Source organism: Aquarana catesbeiana, linkage group LG07, assembly GCF_042186555.1.
Source record: "Aquarana catesbeiana isolate 2022-GZ linkage group LG07, ASM4218655v1, whole genome shotgun sequence".
In the NCBI taxonomy this organism is placed as follows: Eukaryota; Metazoa; Chordata; class Amphibia; order Anura; family Ranidae; genus Aquarana; species Aquarana catesbeiana.
The window spans coordinates 340124209-340136284 of NC_133330.1; positions in this window are offsets into that span (position 1 = coordinate 340124209).

Consider the following 12076-nt stretch of genomic DNA (forward strand, 5'->3'; position numbering starts at 1 on the left):
GATCCCTCTAGCGATATAAAGATCTATATAGAAGAATCAGGACCTCCTTCCTCCTGCCGGTGATCCCTCTAGTGATACAAAGATCTATATAGAGGAATCAGGATCTCCTTCCTCCTGCCGGTGATCCCTCTAGTGATATAAAGATCTATACAAAGGTACAAGGGCCCCCTTCCTCTTGCTGGTGATCCCTCTAGTGATCCCCATACAGTTACTACCTTTTGTATCACTTGCCCTTTTCTTTAGATTGTAAGCTCCAGGGAGCAGGGCCCTCCTAACCCTCCTGTCTTGGATTGTAAGGCCTCGTGCACACAAATGTTTAGTGACACCCGTATGCTGAAGACTAAAATATTGTCAGTTTCCTGCCTCTGGAAAGCCGCATGTGCTGCATACATCCGGCAATACAAGTGAATGGCTGTACGCGGCCATGCTCACAAAAGTGGCGCATTCAGGAGAAACGCTGTGCATGCATGCATGGGTAAACAGTAAACACCAATGCAGAAGCAATCAGCATTTACCCATGCATGGTCTCATGCGGCCTTTAACTTGTATTGGAGACTGTGCACAGCACATGGCGCCCACCTGGGCCCAGGAAAGGAGGAGGAGTGTCAGGAGTTTTTACACTTAAGCAAGCAGAAGCTGCTAATTTTCCATGTGCATGATGCCTAACTGTACTATCTCCCTTTATTTTGTATAGTAATAATAATTTACACAATAGGCTCAATTCACAAAACTTACACACCAGGATAAGTATCCGTATGTAAAAAAGTGACAGTTATTTTTGGGCAAAGAGAAAAAAATGAAAGGAAGAAAGACATGTCAAGTGGCTGAAATAAGAGTGCCTAAGCCTTTGTGTTAAAGCTTTGTTAATTGAATCTATAGTCCGGATAAGGATACAATATCCTTTCTTAGATGTCAGAATATGCAACAATGAGGTATAGGAAACTGTACATTTCCTATTAGGAAGGTCAAGGCAGCTTGCATAGCCGGATCCCAGAGCAAGCACCTGGACATGTGTATGTGCATAATTCTGCTCACAGAATTCTCAGGTGCGTCTGTGTATTGTGACGTATGTCACTGTGATCAAATTAAGCGATTTAAGGCTAGGACCTGCTAGGCTCCAGTGCTGGGAGACCTTCAGCTGTATCCTGTGACTCAAAATTCTGCACCTGATGTCTGCCCCGGCTTGTTCCCTGCGTCTTCTGTGGTTCTCTTCTTTCTGCTTACCTGTTCCTGTATTGGCCCCTGGCTTGTGCCTGGACTATGATTCCTGCCCACAAGATGCTGTCCTGACCTGGCCTGTCCCTTTCTTCATTCCTGCCTGTCGTATTGGTACCGACTCGTCTGACATTTGCTGACCCTTGTTCCTGTCCTCTTCTTAGTGGTGACCAGCATCTTCTGTCACCTCCAACCATGTGAGGACAGTGCTCAGGAATTCCAGCGACATCAGTGGCATCACCAACCACAGGCACTCATACCACTCCTTTATCCCTGCACTCTCTGTCCCACTACCCAGGGACGCTTGGACTGTAGCAGTAGGAAAGACCTCATCATTTCAGGCTCCCCGTCAAGGTATGCTACACTACCCCATACAGAAAACACACAGCTGGTATCACTACTTTGAAAGATTAGCAGTGATACTGATAAAAAAAAAGCATTCTATATGGGATGTACCTCTGAATTTGGTGGAACTGTGACATAGATAATATTTCGAGAAGGAGGCAGAGGAGCGGTCAATGAGACAAAGAGTGTATATGAGGTTGTGAAGCTGTAAGCTCAAAAAAAATGTAGGTAAGTAGTTAAGCGGAAGAAAGAATGAGAAGAAAACCAACAACAGACAATAATTAGGACAGGAGAACGTGAAATTAGCTACAATTGTTTTATAAGCCAACACATGGAAACCCATATACTCAAAAACACTGACAGAGGAGACCCAGCAATTGCAAAATTTAGTACAGGTTGCTCTGCTTTCTCTTTTACAATCTTGCTCTGCTCTCTCTTTTACAAGGTTTTTATTAAAAAAGAGTTTTCTGACAATAAAAATAGAGAACAGGCAACAGGTATATGAATTGACAATAACAGTGAGCAAAACCCTCTACGTAACAGTCAGGTTGGTCTCATGTAAACAATAAACAGAAGGTCATTCCAGAGATAAATTCTCAATGAAATAGTTTGCTCCACAGGAAGGATGAAACAAATAGCACCTAAAGTAAATACATACCCAGAAAAGGTACACCATAGAAAGTTGTTGACTTAAACCAAAATGATGGTCAGCACCAGGGTTCAACCTGTGTTCCACGGGGCCAAAAGGCAGAGCCAAAGCTCCATGGAGCTACTAACGGGGCCATCTCATATGGGAGGCCAAATTTAGCCCAGTGTAGAATTAGAGTGTATAGTTTGTGGAGAAATTAAAACACAGGAGAACTAACAGATCACGTGGTGGTTTGGGTCAGTAGCAGTAGGTAGTGCCAAGGAGGGCACCAGAGAGAGAAAAAGGGGAGAAATTACTAAGTAAGAAGAGAAAGAGAGGAGGAGAGGGTCAGTAGGGCAGAGAACAGAATTCCTCTGTGACCAGCTTGGATAAGCCCAGGTAACGCCTTATAAGTCCAGAAAACGCATTGGTGGACTCATTGACGGGAACTGATCAAGCCAGGGCTGCCGAATATGAAAAAAATTCTCATTCATGTTCATAAGCAGGGATGGTTCCGCGGTTCGTGTCGAACGTAAGTTCGACTGGAACATCGGGTGTTCGCCGAAAATTATGGGGCGTTCGCAGCAAATTTGTGTGCCTCGGTGGTTTTGGGGGTCTCCGGGCGGGGGCTTATCAGAATACGGAAGCCCCCTTTAACAAGGGGCCCTCAGATCCTGGCCCCCCTATGTGAATAGGTATGGGGTACATTGTAAAAATTGTAAAAAAAAAAGTGTCCAGCGATGTCCATCCATCTTCAATCACGCCGCCCGACAGAGCCGAAAAATAGAAGGAAAAAAAAGTCCCGCCTCGATAGTAGGCGTCCCACGACTGCTGTCTTTTCGTTGTGACAGCTGTTATATAGGCAAGGGCAGGGCCACGCAGTGACGTCATGTGCCGTCAGGGGGCGGGGTCATCCGGGGTCATTTTTTTAATCTATTTTTTATACCCATGGGGGGAGGGAGCCGGGATCTGGGGGACCCCTTGTTAAAGGGGGCTTCCAGATTCCGATAAGCCCCCCGCCCGCAGACCCCCACAACCACCAGGCAAGGGTTGTGGGGTTGGGGCCCTTGTCCCCATCAACATGGGGACAAGGTGCTTTGGGGGGACTCCAAAGCACCCTCCCCATGTTGAGGGCATGTGGCCTGGTATGGTTCAGGAGGGGGGCGCCAGCTTGCCCCCCCCCTAACCTGTCCTCCAGGCTGCATGCTCGGATAAGGGTCTGGTATGGATTTTGAGGGGCCCCCATGCCAATTTTTATAAAAACTTTTGGCGTGAAGTTCCCCTTAAAATCCATACCAGACCTGAAGGTCATTTAAAAAATTTTTTTTGCATTGATACATGTCCCCTGGGGCAGTACCCAGGTCCCTATACACTTTTTAGGGCAATAACTTGCACATAAGCCTTTAAAATTAGTACTTTGGATTTTTAATGTTCGTGTCCCATAGACTTTAATGGGGTTGGCATGTTCGCACAAATTTATTGCCTGTTCGCATGTTCTCGGGCAAACCAAACCGGGGGTGTTCGGCTCATCCCTATTCGTAAGGATCACTGTTAATTTCTTATTTACAAGCATACCATGTACCCTGTGTTTCACCTCGTCAAACAAAAGAAAGGGGAGTCTTCCTTGCCTTTGCGTTGGTCTTCTTTGTGGCCATAAAAATGAGGGTAACTAATATGTGCTGTTTTTTCGTTATATCCGGTATTGGCTTGTGTAATAGAGCATATGTTCAGGTACAGTACCGTATAGACGTTGGCATAGATATAAATCCATAGACGTTTAACCTTGGGGCACGTCCACAAAATATGCTTTAAATTGCCTATCTCTGCACAGCCCTGGAAGCATCGCTCAGAGTAGGTAGGAAGGTATTTCGCAATTCTTGGTGGGGTGTAGTACCATCTGAACATTATCTTGACCAAAATCTCCAGCGCTATTACCTAGCTCTGCTTTTTCATTGGTGCCATTCTACATAGTCAAAGTTTTCCTCCGATTCCTCCCCATGGCACCTTCTACCTCATATGGAGGACATGCTCAGTGGTACGTATACTATGGTCCCACGCCTACCAAATATTAAACACGCTCTTTCATCACCATCTCACGTGAGATGGTGATGGTTCCCTCCCCTCTGGTTCTTTACACTGTAAAGAGCCAGAGGGGACCACACATATTTAAAATCAGCTAAGACTTTCCTCATTACCACAACTAAACAAACCATAGCAAAAGTAAGGAAATACGCAACTTTAAACCCACAGAAGGTTAAATCAAGAGCATCATGGATGATGATCAATGATAAACTAATTGCTAAATTGAACGAAAGAGGCCATCTTTTTGCGAAAATATGATCCCCATGGATTCAACATATAACTACCCTCAGACTTGGACTGTCACTTCCTACATCTCTGAACCTATGAAGCTGAACCTTCAATTGATTTTGATAGCTTGGAATGTTTCCCCAACCATAGAATCCCCTTCCCCAAACCCTTTCCCTTTCTCAACTTTCTAACCTAAAGCTTGGTTCCTTCACTTCTTCTCGCCCACTATGTAATCTGTGGGACAATTTTCTTAGTTGCACTCCATAACCTCCAGAAACTGTAACAATGTAGAACTAATTGGACCCCAAAGGCCTAATGTACCTCAACCTTCTTCAGCCATGGATGTCCACAGTTGGCCTCACTAACTATGTAAATGTGTTAAATGGTTCAATAAAAATTATTGAACAGAAAAGAGCAAGGACAGCCTGGTGACCAGTGAATACAATGGTACAATAGTTATTGATTGTACAATGTACTATATCAATAGAACCAAATCAATGTTAAAACCAGGTTATTAAATAATTTTTGTGATGGAATTTCAGGTATCTATGGTGTGTGTTTTGCAAGATTTACTGCTACCACTCGTGAAGATTGTACTCCTTCGTGAGTTTCTTTCAAGCTCATAAAATGGTAATTCTTTGCTGGTTGTCTTCTACCTCTACTAGGCCATCCCAATGAATGAAGTATCCAAGCGGTGGCTTACCCTTTTAAAAAAAAAATAGTGTATGCATGTAAGCAGGTGCTTCCAAGAGGGTTCTGAAGGGTTAACCATTTTCGTTTGCTGTGTTCATGCCCTCAGGTTAACTAGGTAAATTATATTGGAAATTATTACAATGTAAATATTGCACCATGTCCCCAGGTTGGCCTGCTGAGCTGGTGGTTTCTAAGAAGGAAGGGTTAATGCTGCCGTACGCATTTTTTTTTCAGAAGGTTACCATCCCCTGCAGGTCATACCATATAAATAAGGGCTCATTGTGTGCCCTACAAGTCGGTCCAGGGAAAGACTGCCAAAATGTAGTTGTTACTCTATCAGAGTCACTCACCCCCTTTGGGGGATAGCAGGGAGGGGGGGGGGGGTGGTAAGAGGCCCAGTCAGGGTTCCCAGTGGGGTCTGGAACCTATGGATCTTTATGGACTTATATCTGCCCATCATGGACTCACTGACTATGGATAATCATTACCAGATCATGGACTTAGGATCATGGAAGGGATTACTTGCTACCTCTTATGGATTTACTGCCAAATATGAACTCTTGCCTTGCAAGGACTCATTGCGGATTTAACCATTTAGACATTAAAGAGCGCAGTTCCATGGTGTCCCCGCAAGGGCACCTTAAGCCCCGCCCACATACACACAGGGGTTGTCCTCCTGGATATGACAAAATTAGGAGTTCCTGTACACATAGAATATTTTGGCGCATAGGACTGGAGAGCCTTATTCTCCATTCTTAATTTCTGTTCTCCCTTGGTGTGCTTACTGGGGCCCTGGCTGTTGCCTTGGCTTTGCCTTTGCACCTCCTTCTTTCTCGGTTTGGGTGCATGATGGTAGACAATATAGGATTGTTTATTGGGAAATAGGTTTTTCTCTATTATTTGTTGAGTATACGGTTCCATACAGATGTATATTCAGCTGTAATACTGTGGTGGTTATGGCACTGTCTTGTAGTACGCTACCCCAGTAATTGTAGGCAGGTGTAGCTAGCTAGTCTGCCACTAGGTGACCCTAGTAATCTGTGGGACAATTTTCTTAGTTGCACTCCATAACCTCCAGAAACTGTAACAATGTAGAACTAATTGGACCCCAAAGGCCTAATGTACCTCAACCTTCTTCAGCCATGGATGTCCACAGTTGGCCTCACTAACTATGTAAATGTGTTAAATGGTTCAATAAAAATTATTGAACAGAAAAGAGCAAGGACAGCCTGGTGACCAGTGAATACAATGGTACAATAGTTATTGATTGTACAATGTACTATATCAATAGAACCAAATCAATGTTAAAACCAGGTTATTAAATAATTTTTATGATGGAATTTCAGGTATCTATGGTGTGTGTTTTGCAAGATTTACTGCTACCACTCGTGAAGATTGTACTCCTTCGTGAGTTTCTTTCAAGCTCATAAAATGGTAATTCTTTGCTGGTTGTCTTCTACCTCTACTAGGCCATCCCAATGAATGAAGTATCCAAGCGGTGGCTTACCCTTTTAAAAAAAAAATAGTGTATGCATGTAAGCAGGTGCTTCCAAGAGGGTTCTGAAGGGTTAACCATTTTCGTTTGCTGTGTTCATGCCCTCAGGTTAACTAGGTAAATTATATTGGAAATTATTACAATGTAAATATTGCACCGTGTCCCCAGGTTGGCCTGCTGAGCTGGTGGTTTCTAAGAAGGAAGGGTTAATGCTGCCGTACGCATTTTTTTTTCAGAAGGTTACCATCCCCTGCAGGTCATACCATATAAATAAGGGCTCATTGTGTGCCCTACAAGTCGGTCCAGGGAAAGACTGCCAAAATGTAGTTGTTACTCTATCAGAGTCACTCACCCCCTTTGGGGGATAGCAGGGAGGGGGGGGGGGGGGGGTGGTAAGAGGCCCAGTCAGGGTTCCCAGTGGGGTCTGGAACCTATGGATCTTTATGGACTTATATCTGCCCATCATGGACTCACTGACTATGGATAATCATTACCAGATCATGGACTTAGGATCATGGAAGGGATTACTTGCTACCTCTTATGGATTTACTGCCAAATATGAACTCTTGCCTTGCAAGGACTCATTGCGGATTTAACCATTTAGACATTAAAGAGCGCAGTTCCATGGTGTCCCCGCAAGGGCACCTTAAGCCCCGCCCACATACACACAGGGGTTGTCCTCCTGGATATGACAAAATTAGGAGTTCCTGTACACATAGAATATTTTGGCGCATAGGACTGGAGAGCCTTATTCTCCATTCTTAATTTCTGTTCTCCCTTGGTGTGCTTACTGGGGCCCTGGCTGTTGCCTTGGCTTTGCCTTTGCACCTCCTTCTTTCTCGGTTTGGGTGCATGATGGTAGACAATATAGGATTGTTTATTGGGAAATAGGTTTTTCTCTATTATTTGTTGAGTATACGGTTCCATACAGATGTATATTCAGCTGTAATACTGTGGTGGTTATGGCACTGTCTTGTAGTACGCTACCCCAGTAATTGTAGGCAGGTGTAGCTAGCTAGTCTGCCACTAGGTGACCCTTTACCAGAATAGTGTCTGTTTACAGCAGACAGTGTTATCAAGTGGTTGGCCTCTTTAAGGCCCCTTTCACACTGGGGCGGTAGGGGGCGCCGGCGGTAAAACAGCGCTATTTTTAGCGCTGTTTTACCGCGGTATTCGGCCGCTAGCGGTGCGGTTTTAACCCCCCGCTGGCAGCTGAAAAAGGGTTAAAACCCCTCGTATAGCGCGGCTATAGCCGCGGTATTGCCGCGGTATAGCCGCGCTGTCCCATTGATTTCAATGGGCAGGAGCAGTTTAGGAGCGGTGAATACACCGCTCCTTCACCACTCCAAAGATGCGTCTCGCAGGAGATTTTTTCTTCTCCTGCCAGCGCACCACTTCAGTGTGAAAGCCCTCGGGCTTTCACACTGAACAAACAGCGGAGGCTGTTTTGGTGCGGTTTGCAGGCGGTATTTTTAGCGCAATAACGCCTGCAAACCGCCCCAGTGTGAAAGGGGCCTTAGTTAGAGCCCTCCTGCAGTGATGTCATGGGTGAGCCAGCACCCACATATAAGCAAGGTTGGGAGGAGTCCAACACCCGCACACCATTACAGATGGCCCTGGGCAGGGCTGGAGGCCAGGGAAGAGTAGACCTGCATCCCAGAGAGCCGGCTGTAGACTTCCTAACCCTTATAGAGGAGGGGGCTAGGGTGGGTTGCAAAAAGCCTTTTAGGCCAGGCCAAGAGTCCCCTGAGTGAGCATATTCCCCAGGAGGGTCCCGGGACAGGTGTACCTATGAAGGAGGTGACTACAGAGTTCCCAATCCTGTGAGTACTAATGACCCCGGGTAGAAGGAGAGACTGTTAGAGGGAGATGGCTGCTTAAAAGTGCTACATAATGCTTTCACATGTGACTGCCGCGGGCCTTCCACTAAAGGTGATCGACTATGTATTTTCAAGTGACCCTGGAATATATGTCGATGTGATGTGGCTGTTTATGCCATTTCCTAAGTACCATCAGTAAAGTGCAGCAACCTTATTTCATGTGAGGACATTCCTTCCTTGGGGATATAAAGGTCAACGGCCGGGAACATCATGTGGAAGCCTCTGGCATGCGTTGGGGCTCAACAGGGCGGAGTGTTCGGCGTTTGGGGCCAACTTCAGCTAATGGCAAAGACCTTCTTACACACTTGTACTCAGTATTGTGTATTGCCCTGTAATGTATTCTGCTTTCTTTACTCAACAAACTATTATTTAAGACACAAAAAATGTTTCAGGTATCTCTAGGTATTGGTAGTGAGGCATGCGTTCGTTACAAGTGGCAGTAGAACCGACAAACTCAATTTATTTGTGTTGGATCGGGTCAACAGAAATAAGAAGGGAGGGGGTTGGGATAGAATGAGTGAGTGTAGGTGGATGCACCAATCAAAATCAAATGAAGAACCAGAAATTAACAAAGCAATTAACTATCACTGGTTTTTGTAAGGCGCTTTGTGTGTCAAAGAGTCCCCCATTTTCTTAAATAGACCCCCTCTCTTTCTCCTCCTTCAATTCACCAAAGGAGCATGTTGGTGACTGATTTAAACTACCGTATTTATAAAAATATATGCTGTGCAAGTGTCACAGCCGCAAAAATAATGTGTCCAATATATTTTTTTTTTCTATGATTGTCAGATCCATCTAGTGGCCATAAAGCAGTATTTTCCTGAAATACCTCAATCCAGAAAGTACCCTTAAGGAAGGGCATGCCAATAAACAAGATGGCTCCTCTAGGCGAACTTCTGTACACAGGCTAATACATGTTCCCTTTTCGTGCTCACAGAAATTGGGCACTTGCTAATGTGCATACCCGTGCGTGCACCTATGTGAGCGTGCATATCCGTGTGCGTTGGCGCTCGTGTGCACTTGTGACAGATGCTAGCGCCAAACAGGCTATTTAAACTGGGGCAGTGCTCAGGATCAGGGCTGCTTTGTCTTCAGCCTCCTGTGTATCCTGTATCCTGATTGCAGTTGCTGACCTGGCTTGTCTTGACTACTCTCTGAACTCCGCCTGCACTGACCTCGGCCTGTCCCCTGACCTCTGCTTCTGTGTGCTACATTGCCTCCTGCTTCACTGATCGGTTCCAGACCCGGATTGTTTCCTGACCACGTTCCTGCCTGTGCCCTGTACCTGATCAGATCCTGTCTGTGTATGACCCGGCCTGCCTGACTCTGCTACTTTGCCTGCTGTCACCAGTACCTGCCTACCACCCTGTTGTTCTGGGGTGACCTACAGCCTGATACCAGCAACTGTCTCAGCTGCCCACTATCACCAGTACCTGCCTACCACCCTGTTGTTCTGGGTGACCTACAGCCTGATACCAGCAACCGTCTCAGCTGCCCACTATTACCAGTACCTGCCTACCACCCTGTTGTTCTGGGTGACCTACAGCCTGATACCAGCAACCGTCTCAGCTGCCCACTATCACCAGTACCAGCCTACCACCCTGTTGTTCTGGGTGACCTACAGCCTGCTACCAGCAACCGTCTCAGCTGCCCTCTATCACCAGTACCAGCCTACCACCCTGTTGTTCTGGGTGACCTACAGCCTGCTACCAGCAACCGTCTCAGCTGCCCTCTATCACCAGTACCAGCCTACCACCCTGTTGTTCTGGGGTGACCTACAGCCTGATACCAGCAAACGTCTCAGCTGCCCACTATCACCAGTACCTGCCTACCACCCTGTTGTTCTGGGTGACCTACAGCCTGATACCAGCAACCGTCTCAGCTGCCCACTATTACCAGCGCCTGCCTACCACCCTGTTGTTCTGGGTGACCTACAGCCTGATACCAGCAACCATCTCAGCTGCCCACTATCACCAGTACCAGCCTACCACCCTGTTGTTCTGGCTGACCTACAGCCTGCTACCAGCCACCGTCTCAGCTGCTCACTGTCACCAGTGCCAGCCTGCCTTAGTCTGCTTCCTACCAGCTCGCCTGATAACTGGAGCCTTCCGACGACTTCACCTGCCTGGCGTGGATACCTGCCCTGCTGCTAGCAAGACTTACAGGCACTCGTGCCACTCTGTACTCCTGCGCCTCCTGTTTATACTATCAGGAGCACAGAGTCAGAGTGTAAGAAAGGTCTTCCTCATCGTATCAGGCTCTGCAACCAGGTACGTGATAGTACCACGTTACAACCACTAGATGGAGCTGATGATCATAGGAAATAAACATATTAGACATATATTACGGGGATTATTTGCATTGGCTGTGCAAATGCTGAGATGTTTTTCTACAAACAGATTCCTATCATTCAGATTTTTAATGAATTCATCTTTCACTTAGCTCCAAGGATGCACCACTTTCAGAAAACATAAATATACAGAGTGGATTCGAAACTTACAGAACAAAGACTGATACCATGCCTTTTTGGATATATAATTTGGCTGGGTGTGGAGTAGTACACTACAGGTTCAGAGCCCAGAAACAAACAATCTTCCAGGCCAGTGAATATTTGTCTGCATTCTGAGGGTCATTGTGTTCTTCAATGTCACGGCACCAAAGCTGGTCTGTGGTATGGTTGAAAAAGCATAAATATAGCCATGCGGTCTCCACAGGAAGTAATATACTTCTTGCTACATTAATGCTGCATGTGAAACAGGAGTAACAGCCATCAGATTCACCTTTCAGTGGAGGGAAAAGCTGGCAATTAGGCATTATACACTCACCGGCCACTTTATTAGGTACCTTTTGCCAGTACCGGGTTTGACTCCCTTTATTAGGTCCCCCTTGCTAGTAGCGGGTTGGATCCCCTTTTTCCTTCATTCTTGGTGGCATAGACACAACAAGGTGTTGGAAACATTCCTCAGAGATTTTGCTCCATAGTGACCTGATAACATCACGCAGTTGCTGCAGATTTGTCGGCTATCCCGTTCCACCACATCCCAAAGGTGCTCTATTGGATGAGATGTGGTGAGTGTGGAGGCCATTGGAGGACAGGGACCTCATTGTCCAGTGGTGAGATGATTGGAGCTTTGTGACATGGTGCATTATCCTGCTGGAAGGAGCCATCAGAAGATGGGGACCATTACACCCCCACCACCAGCCTGAACCAGTGATACCCCATCCCCCACACCATTACACCTCCACCACCAGCCTGAACCGGTAATACCCCATCCCCCACACCATTACACCCCCACCACCAGCCTGAACCGGTGATACCCCATCCCCCACACCATTACACCCCCACCACCAGCCTGAACTGGTGATACCCCATCCCCCACACCATTACACCCCCACCACCAGCCTGAACCGGTGATACCCCATCCCCCACACCATTACACCCCCACCACCAGCCTGAACCGGTGATACCCCATCCCCCACACCATTACACCCCCACCACCAGCCTGAACC